A 21,309-nucleotide genomic window follows, 5' to 3' on the forward strand; every position below is an offset into this window, starting at 1 on the left:
GTTCTACTCATTTTTTAATGGCAAGGAATATGCTTGGATACTTTGCGAGACACCCTGAAGGATATTATATCTGTTGAGAATTTTGGATCGTAATTGCCGAAATAATGGTATAGGAACACTGAATTTACATTTAGAATTCATATTAAAATAGTTTTAGACTTATTTAATAAACGATTTCCAAGATCTTCGTCGATACACACTTGCACGCGTCTCACGTTCTTCCATACCAGACTGTTAACTGAACAGTTTACATTCCTTTGTTTCCGAGACGCCGCGCATACACATAAAATTATCCGTACACTCATATTCACGTACATGTATCACTACTACGCGGTCAATCTAGTCTAGCACATAAAATTATACATATCTCAATAATATCGTAAGAGGGAGACGAATTGTTCACTGCTAAATAGTTGAATCGTCGATAATTTCTTACTTTCAGTTTTCCGTTTCAAATTTTGTTTCCTGAGAAATTTATTTTTACGTGTCGCTCTTCCAGCAAACCGACGCGACGCAATGATATTGAAAGTGCGAATTAAAATCGACGATGCCATTATTCGATTAATCGACCGGGAGCCTGAATAAACGCAGAAGTCGCTATGACTGTGATTACTTTTGAAAAGACCAACGTAACATCGTTTGAATAATCTGACCATAGTCAAGCGGGAATTTTTAAGCGATCAACACGCCGACGTGGAATCGATTATCATGAAAATCGACTGGAATTTATCGTGGAACTTTGCGATTGATTTTCCCGTGCAGAAATAAAATGGTCAGTTTTTTAATTACTTCGTCCATTGTATTATTTAACATATTTGAGAAGCGTTCGGTACGGTTGTTTCTTTTTCGTTCGCGATGACTTTGCTCAAAATTTCAATTTATAACGGACCGGTGAATTTTACAGCATTTTAAAAAGGTTCTTTGAATATTCAAACGAATCGCCGCTTCCGTCCAAAAAACGTTGACAAAAGCTACTTTAAACGCTCGACAAAAAATGTTCAACTCGCTCGGTAGGGTGTTTTTTTTTTGGACGAAAATAATCGTCAATTTTCGAACATTATTCTTCACCTAAAGCATCTTCACCTGAATAGATCGAGTTAAGACGGAAACTTTGTTCACCTTCGCCGAGCTGTTCCTTAAATAAAATACCAATCTCGATCTCCGCGTGACTACGAATTTCATTATTTATTATCTACACTGTCCTTTATTCGTCTATTAACTAATTCACAATAAAGAAAAGTATAACTATCTTTTCGTTAAAATTCGATTAAACTTTAGTACCTTTCGACTAAAAGACCAATCTACTCTAAACAAATTTTATAAGCCCAGAATATTAAAAAAAAAATTATGCTGTGATTGACAATGATAACGATATAATTGTGACTTATTTACTTCCTCACGGTAATATTTCTCGTAGTCCTCGGAAATCCTTATTCTTCGTACTTCTTCCTTCTTCTAGCGCCACTACGATATTTCCTCTTTAACGTTTAGTCGACAAATACGACGAGCTCTTCACTGACCCTATATATTATACAAGGAAACACAGAAGTTCCGTATCGACTTAAAAGTGGGGGAAAGAGGGTTTCCGTTAGAAATGGACAGCATCTGCGTCCTCGAATAGATTACAGAACGGGGAAATAACGTTCTACATTTAGGAATGGCTCGAAAATTTATGCTCGAACCTCGAGAACCCTTCTGGTGTCGCTTTATTAAAGACGAGTCGCGAGAAACGATAATGGACGTGACGAAGGATAAATCAGAAGGGGCAGAGAAAAGAGTGGAAAGGGGCGACGATGGCGTGGAGAAAATGACAGGATCCGCTGTGCCCGCGAAACAACGTGGAACGCGATATAATGACGGGTTCGATGACAAGCGCGAAACCGCAATGACAATTATTCCGCGACGTTTCGCGGTTTAACGCACGACCTCCACTTCCTCAGTCGTTTCAACTGGTTCCGTTTCAAACTGTTTGCTGTCGCACTTGCGGTGTCGGAAATGGGACGAGTATCGCGGTAACGAGAATTATAGTATTTGTTGCGCCAGATTGGCTGACATAAGACGGTATGCAAATAAGGATGCTGAGATTACGGGAATTCTGATCCAACTCCGAGGACTTGTTCTGCGATTCGTGAGTAAAATCCTTTGCGATTCGTGACTAGCGAAATGTTAATTAGCCGGATAATTTCATATAAATCTTTCCTCGCGCGTTAACCGAGTGACTATAATTGACTATAATTTTTTATAATCGCGGAATACCAAGTTGATAAAAATAGATCGATCTTGGCTAAGATTTCAGTTCTTAAGAATAGAAATACGATATACGTAATTCATTTGTAAGAGAAATAAAACGTACGAAAGTGAGAAATGTTCAACTAGAGAAATTATTGTATTACGTCGAAGAGATTGACTAACGGTCAACAGAACTTGAATGCGTAGAAAGTGCATGAAACTTTAATATCCTAATGTTTACTCGACATTTGATACAAGATTAATGAAACTTAGCGTTAGATTTATTGGTTGATAGAATCTTAATGTTAACCTGGCGAGGAATAAGTTAACGATAGCGCAGACAGGACAGTTTATCGTATAAATAATTGGGAGTAATCGAACCGGCACTCGACATTTAATCGAATCAAACATCCAATAATCGATATTTGAACAACTGGCACTCCACTCTATCGAGCAACTTATTTGAACCAATTCAGCCCTACAGATCTACCCATTGCAAACGAGATGCAATATAAATTCACGCGTCAAATCGATCACCGTTCAACGAATATCGAAATCAAGTATCTGACAAGAGTAACCGCGATATTGCGAAATTAACGAAATGTTCCCAAATAACGGCGATCGATACGACCCTTCGCTTTTTTACATTTTTACGCAACGAATATGCCGAATCGAAGATTACGGTTGTCGATAATTTGTAAAAAAAACGACGGTGCACCGGTTAGTCAGTTGCGATAAAATTTATGCAATTTTGATGAACGTACGTTCGCCGATTCTGTTTGCTTGGGAACAAATTGCAGGAAAAAACATACACAGTACGCGCGTCGGGGCTTTGTAAATATTTAACAACGGGGCAAACAATCGGAATCGAGATTCAATTTATTACATCGATGCAGGGAAAAGCAGGCGATGCAATATGCACAGCGACATAAATACCGGTATTTCGTTGCTAAGCGAATTGCGATCTAATTTCAGAATGTTTCACTTCTACGCTAATTATTGTCGTACGAATGTCGCGTAAATTATATTTAAATATTATTATACACCGTTTCATCTCTATCGGTTAAGTGTCGAATCGTTTAATTACATCGGTAAGCTTTTTTCGCTCAAAGAAAATTACTTTCCACCTTTTTATCTCTGCAATATTATTCTCAACTTATTATCCTTTCACTGGATATTACGAGATAATATGGTGTTGGTGTGCTATATGGTAAATCATAAGTCGTTTGCCAATTCAAATATCGAATTTATTTATCTCGCGCATGATCGGATTTCGTATTTGGTATTTTTGATTTAGCATAGTAAATTTCAATTTTTTAAATAGAGATACCATTGTATTTTACGATTATTAATTCATGCTTCTATTAACTATATAATTCCCCACTGCGTGTCGATAACGCGACTTAAAAGAAACGATTAGTTAGCAAAATTGAACGATTTGAAAAGAAGCAAAGATTTTTCGATTTGCCATAACAAATTGTTTAAAAGTCAAAATGCTCGTGATTCAGACTTGACAAATAATCAACTATCCATAATGTATAATTCCACAGTTCGACTCCGTGTTATTACAAACCGCGAGATCGAACATGATTTTACGTTCGTGATTTAAAGTTAAGCTACTCGATCCGCTGGTCGCCACGCTGCAAAGTCGCGAGCGTTCTCTTAATTTCGTTCGGACCTAGTCCAACGAAGTTCCGGCCGCGAAGAAAACAAAACACGAGATTCGCGACCGCAGTTAAACTAGAAGTTAACTTCGTTCCCAAAGGGAGGCTGTTTAAATCTGTAGCGAAGCTACGAGCGCCAGCCAAGGCCATTAAGACGTCAGAGAACTGTAAAGTCCGTTTCGAGGTATCAAGAGATTGGGTGCAATTTGCACCCAAGGATAATCGCGATACGACGTTCAAGCCGGAAATTAACAATCGTGCCGGACTGTTGCTCGAAACTCGACCCACAAACCTCTGATATTTATGTCCCGTTAAATATTATTCCGGAATTCACGATAAAATGCTAGCTAATTGCTATAATCGTTGACACGTTGCTATGTTGATATCAATTCGAAATCAACATGATATTCGAAATGGTTTCTGCGTCGCGCAGAGAAACCTAACAGGAACTACAAATCTTAATGATAAACTAGGCAACTTAATTAATCACCATATGATTGATTACGTTACTATGATTTCACTTCCACTCGAGATTTCACTCGACGATTACTCCGCGGCTGGCAAGTGTCTTGGAATTACATGACGCATATGCTTTTCCAAACTTCCAAGAGGATAACGTCAGAAAGACTTTCTCCCCTATTCTCGCTTAGCGAAAAGCTCTTGACACGATAGCGAACACTAATGCAATTCTAGCGAGCAATTGATCAATGATCGACGATGAACAATTTCTGACGATCCAACGCTCAATGTACCGTCCGTTCTAAGCTTTCTCTTCCACTACCTTCTTCTTTTTTCTCTCTGACTCTTCTTTTAGATTATGTTACTTGCCATGACGTTAGCTTTCCATTTTCGTACCTAAACTCACACGTACTCCGTCCTTATGGGATGAAGTTATCCCGACAGTTCGCCAACTTTTGTCTGTCTGGGAAAGTAACATATTTCATAAATTCTTGGAAACGGACCCTACCAAACGAGGAGTCGCTTCTACTGTACGTGATCTGATACAACGAATCGCAGAAGTATCTTTCGTATCCTTTTAATTATTCGACTCGAATAATTAATATATATATATGGAGCCTCGTTTAATTACTCGTTAAAATATTATTCAAAAACGTTTATCAACAGGAATATATAGTATGATAAATAATCCCGTGATTGATATATTATTTACTCAAAAATAATAATTTATCGCGATATACGTGGAAACGTAAATAAACCGTCAGCCATTCAACGTCAAACTTTAGATTCTCTGCATCCGATTTAAATAAAATATAATCTATAGAACGAAAATATTTTCCCTTAAAATATCGTAAAACGGAAATCCTCTGCATACTGTAAACGCTGATGTTATTACCAAGATCTTATATTTCACAAAAACTTTCCAACTTTCTGAATCGATACCAAAGAAACTATCGTATAAAGCCAATTCCGGATTTTTTCTTAATTTCGCGGAACCTGTTACATCGAGGATGTGAAACGGGAAAATTTGAACCTCGGGGATAGGCCAAGCGGCGCAATTTGCACTCGGCGATAATCGCGGCGCATTTGCACGTTACCGTGTACCCGATAACGTTAACGAGGTTGTCGCAGGTTCACGCACGTCGTGCCTAAGTAAATTGGCGGGCAAACGTTCGGCAAGCCCCGGCAAACCGGCCAATTCGATTGCGGAACACGTAACGGAGAGTTCGAGGGGATGCGGAATCGATAATCGAGTCGAGCCATGGCATTTCGTTGCACCCTATTCCCGATTTTTTTCTACCTCGAACCACCCCATGCACGATTTTCACCCCTTGAATGAAAATTTAATTCATCCGCGTAACCGATGTAAATCGCGATACTCATCGGCTGAGTGACGATCGACAGTATTAAGTTCGGTTAATTTAAAGTTACGTTTACTAATGATATTCTAGGTATTTTCTCTATTAAAGTATCCTGCAATGATTACGTACTGAATAAATTTAAATTGTTACACGACAAACGCGAAAACGATCGTTTCGCTTGATTCGTATTATACAAAATTTTTTCCGATCGTAATAATCGTATTTTCCATCCTGTATGGAGCATAAATTAAATAAATTGATTATATCGTCGTATTACTATTTATGCTTTTATCGTTCCAATAAGTATCGTCAGAAGTCACGAGGAGTAAAACTAACTTGCGATCGTCGTTATGGAAAAGTGAAAAATATAGCGATTACACAAGAATGGATTAGAAAGAAGCAAGAATTTTCTTTGTTTCTGCAGGATATAAAATTGCAGTAGCCAATCTTCGCATACGCTTTTATCCTATACAGCATTTTTTTATATACACTACTTTCTACGTACATACGATAAAGCTTGTACATACAAAGTTGAGATTTTCTTGCAACTGACCATCAACCAGTTGCAATTAAGTTCCAGCTCGCGTTCGTCTTCTTCCTCTTTTACGTAAATAGAAGGTGAACGTTATATGACTGTTCCTGTTCGTACTAATCTAACCCGTTCAATATGATTTCGCGTAGGCAGACACATTCTATCCGCGAAGAAAGACGATATCGAGACCAGTTGGAATTCAAGTTCTTGCAGCGTGTACGTCGCTGAAACAAGGGGCAAAATATTGCCACCGAGTGAAAGTGATCAAACTAGAAGAACAAAAATCTTTGCCGGTATCAAATATTCAACTGGAAACAAACAGAAGGCGAGAACGCTTGTAATTAAACGCGATAAATCCCACCAATTTGTTTGTCGCTCAAAATCGTTCGAGTTAAACCGATTAAAGGGCTTGTTTTCGCGTAAAAGTCGCGTCGAGCAGAAGAGCTGGAAATGGGGTAACGATGGTTCGTAAAACACAACGAACAACATAGAGCACGCGGTCGTAGAAGTTAAATTGCGATCGCGCCTAGGGAAAGAGTTCGCGAAATCACATTGACCCAGTTCCTTTCTTTCTCACCCTTTTGTCCGTGGTCGAGCCGCGCATACCGGCCACGCGACTGACGTACGTACGAAACTTGGCCGTATACACATACGCATAGACGCGTGCACGCGTGTATATACACGTAGGATAGGAGAGGTACTATTAGCCGCACAGGTACGTAGCCGCACATTCCTGCGGTTTCAACAACATAACCGGATTACACGGCTTGCATAGGTGAATTAGCAGGCAAATGTTCGGTAAATTCGTTCATTGGCATCTGGCCTCGTCGATTCGCGCCCCGTATCCTGCTTCCGGTTTATATTCGTCATGATTAGACCGTGAATTTTTATACATTCACGGGAAATGTAACAATTGGAGAAAGGAAGCTGCGCAGCATGCGAGTAATATACGAAGATACATGAAATATCCAAAGAAGAGTGGAAGAAATTTCTGTCTGGATTCTACGTTTCATTCGATTTTTATATATGTTCGAAGGAAAATTTGGAAACGCGAAGATGCGCAGAATACGCGTAACACGTGCAAAAACATAAAATATTGAAATTAGAGCGAAACGCGATTCCACTTGGATTCTAGCTTTTTGACGTGTTGGCAAAAATGCGAAGTAAACCGGGATCGCTCTCTAGAAAAGTAGGATTGTAACTGATCGATCTATTATCACGTTTTTCAGTCGCTTGTTCAAACTTTTCGCCTCAGCACCCACTCGACATACACAAGTTTTTCGTGCTCGTCGTTACTAACATACGGATATTTATGCAGATTCGTATTTTAGCGAACACGACTGAAAAATAGGGCTCGGACGAAGATTTGTTTGGATCAGGTTTTTAAATTACGAAGGGTACTTGAGAACTTTAGCGGTAAAAATGTGGATTAATTATGCTAACGCGAAGCATCTCTGTACAAGGTTTTTCTCAGTATGGAATCCACTTCTTCGGTGGAAATGAAAACGGAAATAAAAGCAGTTCGTACGTTCGAGTGTCTTTTATTACAGAGACTTCTCTCGGTTATGGTTTGAGTAAATAAGTATCGGGTTAAGTGAATTTTGTTCGTTCATTTTCATAGAAAACGCGTGATTTATGAAAATCGTGATTTACGAACATCAAAATGGCAAACTGTTATCAAAATGGCAAGAAATATGTACACGATAATGTTAACTAAGTTTTAAATTCAGATAAACCTTCGCTTTGTATTTTCTTTCTTATTTTATTATGCGTATTACGTAACTTTAGAACGTTGTGAATTATTGGTTTGGAAACTAAGTGATTGCGGATTTTGTCATTAGGTGGTAAATACGCGATCACTTAGTTGCCAGTCCAATAGAACAACAAGTAATATTGTAACTCTGAAACGTTTAGTAAAAAGATCTTTCAACTCTTAGTCTATAAGGAAATAAAATTCTAAATGAAATAAATACTATTAATACTTGTTGCTACAACCGACAGCTAACTTTTATCATATAGGATTTCATGCGAGCGCATACATATTGCAAACACGTGCGTTCATTTGTTTCTCAGATTTATTCTTCGAGAACGGGGACACAACCCAATGAAAATTTATCGTGTCGCGTCGCTTTAGCTTGACAAAAGGAACCATCTTCTTTCTTGTTACGCGACGCGCCGGTGTTGTTTCAACGTACACATGCAAGAAACAGTATCAAGGAAGAGTAACTTTATACATTTGAAATATTCCTACTATTACGGATAGTATATGAAATCATAATTTCAACGGAAACTGCATAGCTCCCGAGAGTACCTTTACGTGATGGAAGCAATAACTTGTTGGCGAGGAAAAGCGTAAAAATTTCAATATTTCCGACAACATTTTGGAACAAGTGTTAGATTGTAAACTAGTCCTACAGGAGGAATAAGCGAAACGTGTTTGGCGAGTAACCTGTGACTAACTAGAAACGAAATATTAGAATAAATGAACGAACCTTATATAAGAAAATACAACTGACTTTATTCTGGCATTCTTCTGGTATTAACGAACCAAACGAGAAATTCAATTTCTCCTGTTATGGATAAAACGTTAAAAATGGTTCAAGCGTACGAGCGAATTAAATAAAGTTCCAAAACGTAATTACGTTTGTAAATTTCCGTCAAGCTACTTCGAAACGAAACGAAACTCCACGTATTATATATCACCAGGTTTCCAGCGCCCCTTATTAATTTTCCACCTCGTACGGTTCGTATATCAAAATTATCAAATACAGTTCCACTGCCGCAGAAAGTTACTTTCCAGCGAACGGAAATAATTCTCCGCTTATTTAATTACTTGTCGGGTTGTCTGCTCGACTGCTTATCGTTTTCGATTATCGAGAAAAACTTATACTTACAATTACCTACTTATAACTGGTCAATTTAGTCATTCGAGTAATATGAAATTCAAACTAATCGACTCTATCCGGATTGGTCGTTTGGTTCCTAAAGAATATATTCCTGTCATAACGAATGAGCAATAAAATTAAGATTCTACGCGAAAACGGATGCATTAGATCGTTTATTTAACGTAGAAACATTTGTTTTCAGTTTCGCGTGCTTTTCATTAAGAAAAGCTTGTTCATAGTTTAACGCGTACAGTGTACGAAAGTTAAATAAAATTAATTGATTTCGTAATTTTTGTATTATTCAACGGTAACTTTACTTTAGGCTTTGTTATTTTGATTATTTTCATATCATTTTTTATATTCTATTCTTCCCATTAAACTTGGTATTTCGAACGAATTATTTCTACGCGATTATTATTATCGAGAACGAATTATTGCACGTAATTACATATTCCAATGTATGTTAATACGAACAGACACTGTAACGAAAGAGATAGAATCAATTATGTATTACGTGCGACAGTTATTTCTATACAGCATTAGTTACGTTAATTCAAAGAATTTATTTCGGTATCCGCGTTATGGCCTATAACCCGGAATTCGTGTATAACGCGAAACGTAAAAATAAAGTTGCGCGTTATAGGAGGTCCCAGTGTATATTCCGTTTTAAAACTTAAATCCGCTATACGGTGACGGTAAAGCTAAAATTTTTTCACGATACGAAACTGACTGGTGTAGCTCGTTCGTCAACCATCCATCATGATTTAATCCACCACGGATTTTTATACATTTATAGGAAATTTAAAAATACAAAATTGTATATAACATGAAAAATATATAAAATATCCACAGAGTATAGCGGTGTATAATACACGATAGATAAAACAGTTTTCTGCCGAGCGTTTGCCCTTTTAATAATATTCTCCAACACACAGATTTGCATAAAAATCCGTAGTCTAATCACGATAACGAAACTGATAGACGATAAAGGATTCGGTGACGTCACGAAACTACCATCTCGAAAACTATAACAGCACTTGCAATACGGTCGTGCATCAAAAGTTCCGGTTGCAAGAGCCATTAAACTTTATCATGCTGTTTGACTCACCGTTTCTTCGAGCTGGCTAAAGGAATTCCTCCCCCGGCGTTCTCCTCCGCTCCTTTCTTCTCACTCACTCGCTCTCTCTCTCTCTCTTTCTCTCAACCGTTTCGCTTGCACAGCATGTAACACATAAGATTGTTTTGCACCTGCGGCACTGGAAATGCTACTTAAAATTTGTCGACTTCGTGCGACACTTCTTTCAGCTGCAACACACCGAAACGACACACTGAAAACACGGAACGGTTCGAAAGATGCGCTGGCAAACGCCGTTGACACGCGACTGGAAGCTTCGATCGAGGCGTACGCGATTCCAACGAGCGAGCAAAGACGCTCGAGGTCATAGGATATTCGTGCGACGATTTGGAAACATTTCGACGTTTCGTGTTAGAAAGTAAGGCGCTGACGCAGAAATGTTTCCGAGAACACGCGACGACTGACAACAAGTGATCTAACGCTGTGGAATCGATGATCGAAACGACCTCTAGGGGACGCGCCTGGGTTAACGCGCCGTCAAAATTCAGTTAGAACGCACGTAGCGTCGTGTTTTCTGTAATTTTTAACGTTACGTATCGTTGTATAGTAGTATAATGATAAACTGTATCATAACTGTACATGGAAATGTGTATTGTATCACATTTTCATGATATTTTGATGTATTGTATTTTACATGAAAAGGGGTATATAAAAGATTACGTAAAACTACGCATATAGAAGATAACAAATAGAATTCAAGATAATTTTCAAGATATATTTGCAGAATACAAACGAACTTGGATACGTCGAAAAAGAGTGACCAGAAGAAGCTTCGAGATTGAAATTCTCGATTATTTATCCCGTGATATATAGTATATTTTCTATAAAAATGTGCGGAAGGTTCACAACGGGGTAAACAAGTAGAGTTTAACGAAACTTTGAAAATAGAAAATCTATAGAATAGAAAATAATTCTTTGGAATAATACTTTGAAAAATTCAATGACCAGAAGAAGAAGCTTCGGTATCCTAGGATTGTGCATTCAGGACGTATATATCACGATGAAATATCATATAATTTGCATAAGAAGAAATAAGAAGAAATAAGTAAAATTCGCAACGTATTACGCAACCTACGTGAAACGAAATAAGAATATACAAATAAAATGCAATTAAACTTGAGAAAGATGCTCACTGCGTAAAAATATCCTATTTTAAGATGATCGGATAACTCGATATCACGAGAGAAACCTAAAATCGCACGATCGGAACGTGTTGTCCCTTGCCCCGGAAGGAATTGCCGCAGAAGATTTCCGCGGATTTAAACCGTACGCAAGAGTGGATTTGCAAACGGAGGGGAAATCCTAGTATCAAAGAGGAATCGGAGTCTCCTTCATCCCACGAAGATTTCCGCCTCTTTCGTGCTTCTCGCGATACGTTATGTCGTGTAACATCGTGCAGCCACTCCTGTCGTGAGCCGACAAAGTCCCCGATTTTTGCTGGCCCAGATCTTAAAGGTGAGCGCGAAAACTGGTAGCCAGCGACTCGAACTGGAAACGAACAACCGGCGCGAATGTTCTTGCACAACCTTTCTCGGATTTATCGAAGAAAACCGCGTCAGTTTCCCGCGCCAGAGCATGTTTCACCGTATTGTAATCCGAACGAACGATTTATTCGAGATTTTAATCTTTATACGTATCGATATAATATGCTTCGTGTACGTTTCGTGTATTACAATTACTTCGAGTATGATTTTATCGGAAATTACCTTAATTGGTTACTAAAGGAAAAATCAACACCGATTGCACCGGAATAAAATTCGCAATATTGCGTTGCCATACGAGGCGTTATCGAAGACACGATTAGCAGACAAGCGAAACAACATCGATCGATTACCCAACGGTTAAACACTGATTTAAACCGATTTAATTACGAAGATTTCATCTGTTGCGATAAAATCTTCGTTTTACACGATCAAACAACGTGGTCAATTTTTGCCAAGCAGCATCGTTCGCCTTCCATTGAACCGCACGATGGAAATCACGGTCGAACGATTAGCAACGATAACCAGCCTAATTCCTCCGCGTGGCCTGTAAACCAATCGATCATCTGCAGCCAATCAGATTTCGCGTAACTGGTGCTTGACCAAACAAATTATTTCCCGCCGATTACAGCTACGTACATCGCGCCCCCGCAACGATCATCCGGCGCGTCTAATTCAGTTGAATCGTTCGATTAAATTGCACGCAAATCGCGAACCGCGGTCGAGGTTTTCAGTCCACCGTCATTTCGAACAATTTCCTTCGTGGTCGCGTTACGCTGCGATCCAACGGCTGAGTCCGTGGTGTTGATGCAGTGTCATCAGGATAGCGGGGAAAGAGTTATGCCTCGTTTAACATCCAACGAACTGACTATTAGCGGCACAATGCCCGTCATCAATTGGTCGTGACGGCCTACGTTTAGCAACGCGCGTCTTTCTCGCCGTTTAATCGCCGTTGGTTTAAAGTTGGTCGAAAGATCATCGAGAAAAGTGTCGAAGAACAGGTGGTTTACGTGCTTCGGTTTACGTTTTACAATAACGATGGGGAATTTATGGTTACACAAAGTGTAGAACGATGGAAAATTTACGATTGTACAAAGGATGGAACAGTTGGCACGATAAGCGGATGATGTTATGCGTCGAACGAAATAAATTTTTTAAGTGAGTCTTCATAGAGTCTTTGTTCTCAAAGAGGAAGTAAATTTGGAATATTTCCATGATTTTACGTGATATGTACATATACCGATTTCATACTAATGAAAAGCACACGAAGGATGTCAAGGCCGTCGATTTTACGTGTGTACTATATGTTTAAACTGCTCCAAGATGCAATATCATTTTTAATTGCAAAGACAAGAATCGTAGAACATCGTAGCATCGACGTCGATCGTACTCGAACATACGCGCGCACGCACGCGCATACACACGCCAATAAAGACATTTATCCGCCCGGTAATTTGAAAAAGCAATCTCCTCGAAAAAAAAAAGAAGAAAAACAAATCACCGCACGAACTATCCAGTTAATACCACTTTTCCAATAATCACCTATCCCAACTCCTCTTCAAAAATCACAAGTCGCGCTCCGCGTGAGTCGAACGATCGAAGCTGCGCTGCCGGAATTCTCTCATTACAGCTATTTACATTTCGACGCCGTTCCTCTAAATCTTCGCGTCGCACATACCACTGGCAAGATGTTTCTCGTGGCAAGATTTCCGGACTACGGTGAAACGTTGGCGGCGCGAGGCAATCGAATCGCCGTGCAGGCAAATCGAATCGGAAACACGCGGGACCGGAAGACGTCGCAGACGACGACGGAGGCTACGATCACCGTGATTTCTCGTCTACCTTCGGGATTCTCAGTGTCATCGGCACCGTGTTTCCGTTTCAGTATCCGACAAGCGTACGTTCAACGTCACACGTGACACTGAATGACACGCGAGCGAACACGGTCGATCGTTTCCTGTACAGAGCTTGGCTCCAGATGGAGGTCTACCGAGACACTGACGACTGCTCTCGCCACGAGGACATTCCCCGATTCTCAGGTGAACCGACGAGAGAGAAACCAGAAGACAGAGGGAGAAGGAGAGGAGAAAGAAAGGATCGCCGTTCCCGATCGTACCTTCCACTCTTTCTCGGACGCACCTTCTGCCCCGCACGTGCGTCCGTCTCTGTTTCACTCGCGCGAGATTTTCACGATTTTCTCCTTTCTCCGTTCCACCGTTACGGTCCCATGCCACGAACACGCGTGGGAGAGGGAGAGAGTGAGAGGTTACCGTGAATGATTCCGCGGAGGCTTGGCTGCCGCTGTTGCTTCATGCACGCGTAAAATTTGTACCGGGGAATAATTGCCGGTTTTAACGTTGACGCGATGATCTTCGCGATTGCGAAGGTTGCGCGTGCAATTCTGGTCGTTGATTCGTTTCGTGTGGGTGACGTGTGTGCGAGAGAAAATCGTAACGCCTAAGATCCTCTGTTTTTCATTTATGGTGGCAAAGTGGAGAGAAGAGTAATGAGATAAACGAGGATTATTAACATTTTTTTTATCGATCGATTGATCGTACAGTTTGCTTTTGCTTGTCGCCTGTATCTCTACGTATATCGTAGCGAATGCGCGATAAACTTCCTTCCTCGACCATGACTTGCTGGCAGCAATTTCGAATTGCCCGTTCGTGCGTTCAGACGTGTGCTATCGCACATGGTATGTACTAACTATGTGCAAAATTTGAACTAAATAGCCGACCCAAGCATGCGCTCTTCTCGTAGAATCCTAGCATTCCATTTTCCAGTATATAATGCTAATAATGACAATCACGTTTTACGTACGTTCGTAACGTCTAGCGAGAATCGCGAAGAAATTTATTGGACTGGTTTCAAAGCCACCATCGAATAGGGATTACAAAACCAATATGATATATCGAGGTTCTCAAAATTTCATCTTACGAAGATATTTATAGCGTGTTCCATCGGTATTTCTAATTTCAAGTTCGTTCTACGACGAACCTCTCTTTGTCAGGACACCGTGATCGCATTTGTTTCGTTGAAACGGTCAGACGATTTCACAATGCAACCGAATTGTTGCGTTTGAAAATATTGATTTAAAATTTGATAACGAACGAAGACACGCGTAGATGAACCAAACGACCGATCGTTAAGCGTATCAGATATACAGCGCTAGTTGATTGCCATAGCGTAATTTACGATTTGCGAAACAATCCTGGCAACATTCTGAATCTATCGATTGATAGACATGCGTCGAACCAGCGATTCGAAGAATTCTAAGCATTCGACAAATATGTTACGTTCGATGCACGATTCGATTTCAACAATGTTTATCTGCGTATGTTTCTTAAGGTCGTTTAAAACGCGAATTAATAAATTCCGACAAGGAGCTCGTTACACGATCGTTCGTAATTAATGGTCGTTAAGGCGGTACAAATAAGCCTGTTCGTAGAAAACGCGAAGGCGACCTTTGCCGTTAATTTCGTTTGCACAATTGCGATTCGCCAAAGGAAGTAGGCTCCTTTTTCCGATGCAACAACATTCTTGTTGCGAGATGACCTGAAATACCGTACCTTCGCTGGAATCTACCTCGCGTGGCATTACGTCGCACGGTTGGATTCTTAGCAGAATGCTCTTTGGAAATCGTATTCGAACGTAGATTCACGATCTAGCAGGACTTTTAAAATTGGTCAAAAAATAGAAAATGTCAAGATGCAGATCGTTCGAAGTGTTTGTAATTCCTCGAATGGTATTTCAACGTTTCATATTTTACATTTTTATTATCGTTTTCGTTTCGTTTCATTTGAAATTCAGGGGTAACCGATTAAAAACGCCTCGTTATGCGCATACTTCTACACGACTCGTTGCAACATTTTTGAGAAATTTACGATCTATGATCTACGGTGTGACTACTCGCGGAGAAACCTCGCGAAAGATTATCTCGGTTACTTCGGTTCTTACTATAAAACGTATCTGGAAACTTGAGCACTTTCAACAGCAGAATAGCGTAGAAGGTCCGTAACTGTAAAACCAATGATTTGAATTAGGTCTGGACTATGTTACGTTTCTGCATTTTACGAGTCTTTTGTCTACGAACGAGTCTACGACGAATCCTAAATGCAAGATCGTATCTTAATTAACGTACATTTTGGCACAAGACTCTGAGATTGAAGTATAAAATAACGGAATATATGCAGAAAGAAGTAATCAGAAAATCTACCATTTCGAATTAACCATCCACGGTAAAATCCTTCAAAAATATGCCTACTCGTTTCGTAGCTTATCTGAATTTCGGCTACTGTTTACCAAACTCGTTTCAATTCGCGATAAAGCTAAACATAAATTCGATTCTTAATGGAACATCGATAAGGACTCGGAGCGGATATTCGGATAAAATCCTACCGCGTGGTCGAAACAGTACGACCCGTAATAAAGCCAAAGAAATTTATTCAACAATTTCTGTCGTAACATAGGACCTTGATACAAAATTCAACTCGAACCTCGCCGTACAGACGATGGACTCGAACGCGTAAAAAGTTGCAGTCACTTAGATAAGCGACTCGGTTAATTAAATCGGGAACCTCCGGACCGGTTTCCCTTTCAAGAAATCAAGATCACGCTTTCTCCGCACGGCAGCGGCTACTAACCTTGGCGTATCCGTTTCCTGGACGAAAGTTCCGATGCGAGGAGTATCGCTTCTTCGACGGCCGGATGCAGTTGCAAAGTATAAATTGCGAAGCGACTGCGACAATTAACGAGGCAAGACAACCACGACGATAGTTACACTGGCGAGCCTATTAACGTGACGCTGTACCTTCGACCCACCTGGAGCCGTTCTCTTCGAGTCAGCGTACAATCGCCGCACCTGAGATCACCATTAACTTCGAGAATGACTATACCGGTGCTTAAGCTCGTTTTAAAAACGACGTAAGTATGTAGTAAAGTATCGCGAGTACCGAAATGTAAATAAGTAAGGAGAATGCGAATAGACGCGAGAAAAATGCGTTTACGCGCTATATATATATAGTGGAGAGTTTCAGAAGTCCGGTGGTTTCCTCGTTATCGATTTTCTATGAAGCATCGTTTCTTATTTGTTAGAAACTCGTAGTCTCGTAGTTGAGAATTTTATCGAATAACAGATTGCGGATTTTCATGGCAATTCGCACTTTTTCGAACAAAATTACAGAAATATTAAAGAGATTATTAAAGAGATACAAAACGGAGATTTACGTATTTCATTCTTCCAGCGTACATTGCTCTGGATATTTTGCATATTTCTACGTACTACGATGCGCGTACATTCTATACGTTTGCGAAGTCGAGTGCGTCTATTTTATAAAGATGTTAGTGGCAATTAAAAAATTTCGTAGATAAATAAGGCAAAAGCAACAACCAGAAATATTAAATCGCTTTATTCGCTAGCACGAGATATAAAGACACGAAAGTTTCGTTCAACGGCTAAGAGGCATTAAGAAAAATCAAAAGAAATAACAAGGCGGTAGAAACTACATCGAAAACTATCTATTGACCAACGACGAATCACTTCGATTCGATTAATCTCAAATATCCGAAACCGTGTTCTCTTCGAAGACACTCGTGCACACTCGTTTACGATGACAAAACGAACAAACCGATCGACAAGTTTAATCCCAGCAACACGAGCAACGGTTAGGTATGCATACAATAAAATCGTAAAATCGATCGTGCATTTAACAGCAGAGATACTGGTCTAGGTATCCTGGAGTCGTCGTTTCTTGCAGAAGAAGGACGTCTCGCTTTACCGGGAAGTAATTCGAACGGCGAGGTCGCATGATTGAATTCGTAGCAGGGGTTTGGGATCGTTCGCGATTACTCTGCAGGATTCGACAGAGAGTGGTCGATCGAGTGCGAGGCATTTAAATAATTCCCTAAAGTTTTATCGGGCGATGAAGGTCGGACGGCGAGTTCGGCTGGATGGAGAAGGAAAGAAGCGGATTTAGTTCCCCTGGTCGAAGATACTCGGACGGAAAGTTGGGCAAAGCGACGATAATTGAGAATCGGGAAGGGTATTCGATGTTAACACCCTCTTCGCGAATTTACCATCGGTTCTGTCTCGAATAATAAGAGTAGCTCTGGCAGTCGACTTCGGAAATCAATAAATACCGACGTGGCCCTGCGAAGCTTTTAGATTGCAGTGGACCAAGTGAAATGGCTCGAGTAGATTAAACAATCGAAAAACTGATTCGGAAACGTCCAACTGACCGATAGAGCATGACCATCCACGTTCCGATAAATCCCTTTATCATCTCCCGTTTTTGGGCCTATTTCCATCGACGAAACGATATCTCTCTTTCTCTCTCTCTATATATATATATGTATATATGTACATGTTTTTTTTTTCATTCTTTGGCTTTTCCTTTCCCATTTTTTAATATTCGGTTCAGGTAAAATGGATAAAATGGTCGGATGAAATTCACCGTTTTGTCGCATATTTTTACAAAACACCGCATCGCTCTCCGATAGTTTGTCGGTGTATCGATGCGTGTAACATGCGCGGATAAATATATTCCGCAAAGAGAACTCTACTCTATACGTTTCATCGTTCTATTAACTGGCGTCAGGGATGATCTGACCAAAATGAGAAATATCAACGAGCGAATTATTGGCCAATTTTTTCAGCAACCTTCTATCGTACTCGATGTAATTCGATTTTAGAATGATTAGTGAAATTCGACAGAGAGTCGATTCGCTGTAAAAATGTAGTTTTATCGATGGTATCGTTGAATAAACGCGAGCCCGAGAAACGTTCTCCGAGTAAACTAATCGTACATAATTCAACGTGATTCGTTTTAGCCGTGGTTGAATATTTAAAATCTGCGATACGTCTGAGAAGCATCGTTCCGTCTATCGTGGCCGAGAAAAATGGCACGATGCAAACGAGATTCTCCTTCTTCTGGAAATCTACGAATATTTTTGCTCGCGAGATTCGTTTAACGCGTGAAATATGTTTTTCCACCGAAGGAAAATAGGGGAGGGAAACTGTTTTTCAAGGCGCGTTCGGATTCGCCTGCCACGAAGCGGAAGAAAAAATAATGAAACCAGGTCGCTCGACGTACAGAAACGGAAAGAATTTCAAAACGCGATGCGTCACACCCCGTGACACGTAATAGATGCAAAAGAAATGAAGCTGCACGCTAGAGTAACGCGGGAGTCGAGCATTCGGGCAAAAAGAATTCATAGGTTCGCGAGAAATGTCCCATTACCGTTCTTTCTCGCCTTTTCCTTTTTTATTGTTCGTTCGTTTGGTTCTCTCAATCATTGCCTTGACTGTTCATTAACCCTTTGTGCCGCGAAAACAACGACATATGTAGGACTTTTAATTCCTTTTCCAACCCCCACCTCTCTCTCTCTCTCTCTCTCTCTCTCTCTCTCTCTCTTTTCCTCCTTCCTTTCTGTTTCTGTTCCATCAGGATCTGTGGGGTGCTACTTACTTTTCTTTCTTTGTGGTCGCCTCGTCGAATTCTCAACGCGCAAGTGTTGTTCCTTTTCTCTTTATCGCAACGCGACTCGACGAAGGGGCGAGGGGATGGGAGAGGAGGGAGGAGGAAAGAGATTGCTCGTTACAAACGCGTGCATGTTTCCGGACGATTATTTTTCTTAATGAAAATTTCTTTCGCCGCGATCCTTTTTCTCCGAATCGCATCGACGGCAGGGGGATTTCGATTAGCGAACGATTGAGATAATGCCGTTGATTCGCCGGCGCGTAAACGGCAAAGAATTCCACTTTAATTTTCAATAAGCAGCGTAAAGAGTGGCCGCAGGATTTACGGCCGCGCGCCGTTTCCTGCAGTGAGCCTTCGCGGCAATCATTATCGCGAGAATACCTGTTAGCTCGTTCAGTCGTGACCGTGCATCAGTCGCATCTCCTCCGTTATCTTGATGACCCTAAACGAGAAAGGAATACAAGAAGACGCGAATGTCATCGGCGCACACGTTGCGCAATCTTGCTCCGTGATACAAGCAGAGAGAGAGAGAGAGAGAGAGAGAAAGGGAAAAGAGAAACGAAAGAAAAAAGGTACGTCTTGTCGCTGGCGTCTTCGGACCCATTCTTCTTCGGATAGAACGACAGCTATCAATTCTTTGCCCTACACTGTTGGACACAGACTGTCCTGTTACTTCTGCCCCAGGAAAATAACCCGGGCTTTGTGCGGCTGACGTTTCTGCAATTTTTCAGTTGCATTCTCCGAGTGGACGCTAACTCCCGACGACAAATAAGGCGTCAAGAATGCAAAAATGTAGAATATCAGATGGTCAAACAGGACGGAAAAAATTGCGAGGCGCGACGGAGAAGCTTTCTACAAATTGGCACGCGAACTGAGAGATTCGTTGCATGTTTTTGTCTCGCATCTGTTTTTACATTTACATTTCTTCGTGTTTATATTGTTTTCGGTGCCAGTTGTTTACTCTTGTCTTTAGCCGATGAAGTATGTTTTGTCATTTTAGGAACAAGTATATCCAATAGATATAACGTGATAATAATTGTATATTTTCGTTAATTATTCATTCGCACCCGTATCTTATAACTGGTTATTGAAAGTAATTGAATTCGATTTACACGAATGATAACGATCAAGCAAATAAAAAGAAAATTCAAGCGTTAATTGAACTACGACGATGGAAGAATGAAAAGCGGAATAATTTGATAATACGGAGAGTAATGACACAACTAAACAAGGATGCGTATGTGTGTGTCGACAGTTTGTAATATTTCAATTCCATTGAGATAAAATGTTCCCGTTTCTTTGCAAATATTCCGATAACATCGTACATCGAACGCTTGATCAAGTTGAAATTTTAATAAAAATTCGATGATCGAATAAATTTTCGGAGCTAAGGTTACTCATGAGCTGCTTTCGAAACACATATTTTCGAGCAACAGTTCGCTTACGGCATCCGCGAATGCTCCGTTTTTAGGAGAAGGAGAGGAAGCGTAGTTTTTAATATCGTATTCCGAAATGAGACGTTAAAGATCGAATTTTTTAAACGATGCCAACGAGGAAAGCGTGTTCTGTCTGATACAGACACTTTTGCGCAACCAACACCACAAGCTTTTATAATGGAATAAATAAGTAACCGGAGTTTCTGTTTCCGCGTCAGACTGGCATTTTAATTTCCTCGAGAGATATTTCATCTTTCTGCTCTTCCTTCTATTTGCCACCTAACCGTTCGCCTTTCTGCGTTTCTAAGGTTTTCCTGTCTTCGTGTTTTTCTCGTCACAGCACGAACCTGCCCCGCGGCGTTATTCCGCAAGAAGTACCATTTCACCTTCCCACTTAATTACACGTAATTTCGTATTCCAATCAAAATAAAATTAAAAAGCAAAAAAGAAAAAAGGAAATCGGCACCTCGTACGAATTACGTGATTATAGGATAAAATTGATACGAGAATATCGAATAAAGCAGTACTGCTAGACTATTTAATTCTGAGAAACCTTTTACCCGGTTTCATTATGCAAATTAAGTGCACAGCAGTCGAGCGAACGTTGCACCGCCGTCAATATTAGTCCAGTGTCGAACAACATCGTAAA

The 21,309-nt window shown here is 40.3% G+C and overlaps 1 protein-coding gene across 1 annotated transcript in view; it reads right to left on the minus strand.

The window, feature by feature from the left end:
• LOC100745046 overlaps positions 1 to 10,689 on the minus strand; it is a 166,291-nt gene extending 155,602 nt beyond the window's left edge. The window contains exon 1 of the mRNA XM_012384101.3: positions 10,239 to 10,689. The gene's annotated coding sequence lies outside the window, so the exon portion shown is untranslated. The remainder of the gene's footprint in view (positions 1 to 10,238) is intronic.
• Positions 10,690 to 21,309: the final 10,620 nt, after the last annotated feature.

This window comes from Bombus impatiens, unplaced genomic scaffold (genome assembly GCF_000188095.3).
Source record: "Bombus impatiens unplaced genomic scaffold, BIMP_2.2 scf_0233, whole genome shotgun sequence".
Classification (NCBI taxonomy): Eukaryota; Metazoa; Arthropoda; class Insecta; order Hymenoptera; family Apidae; genus Bombus; species Bombus impatiens.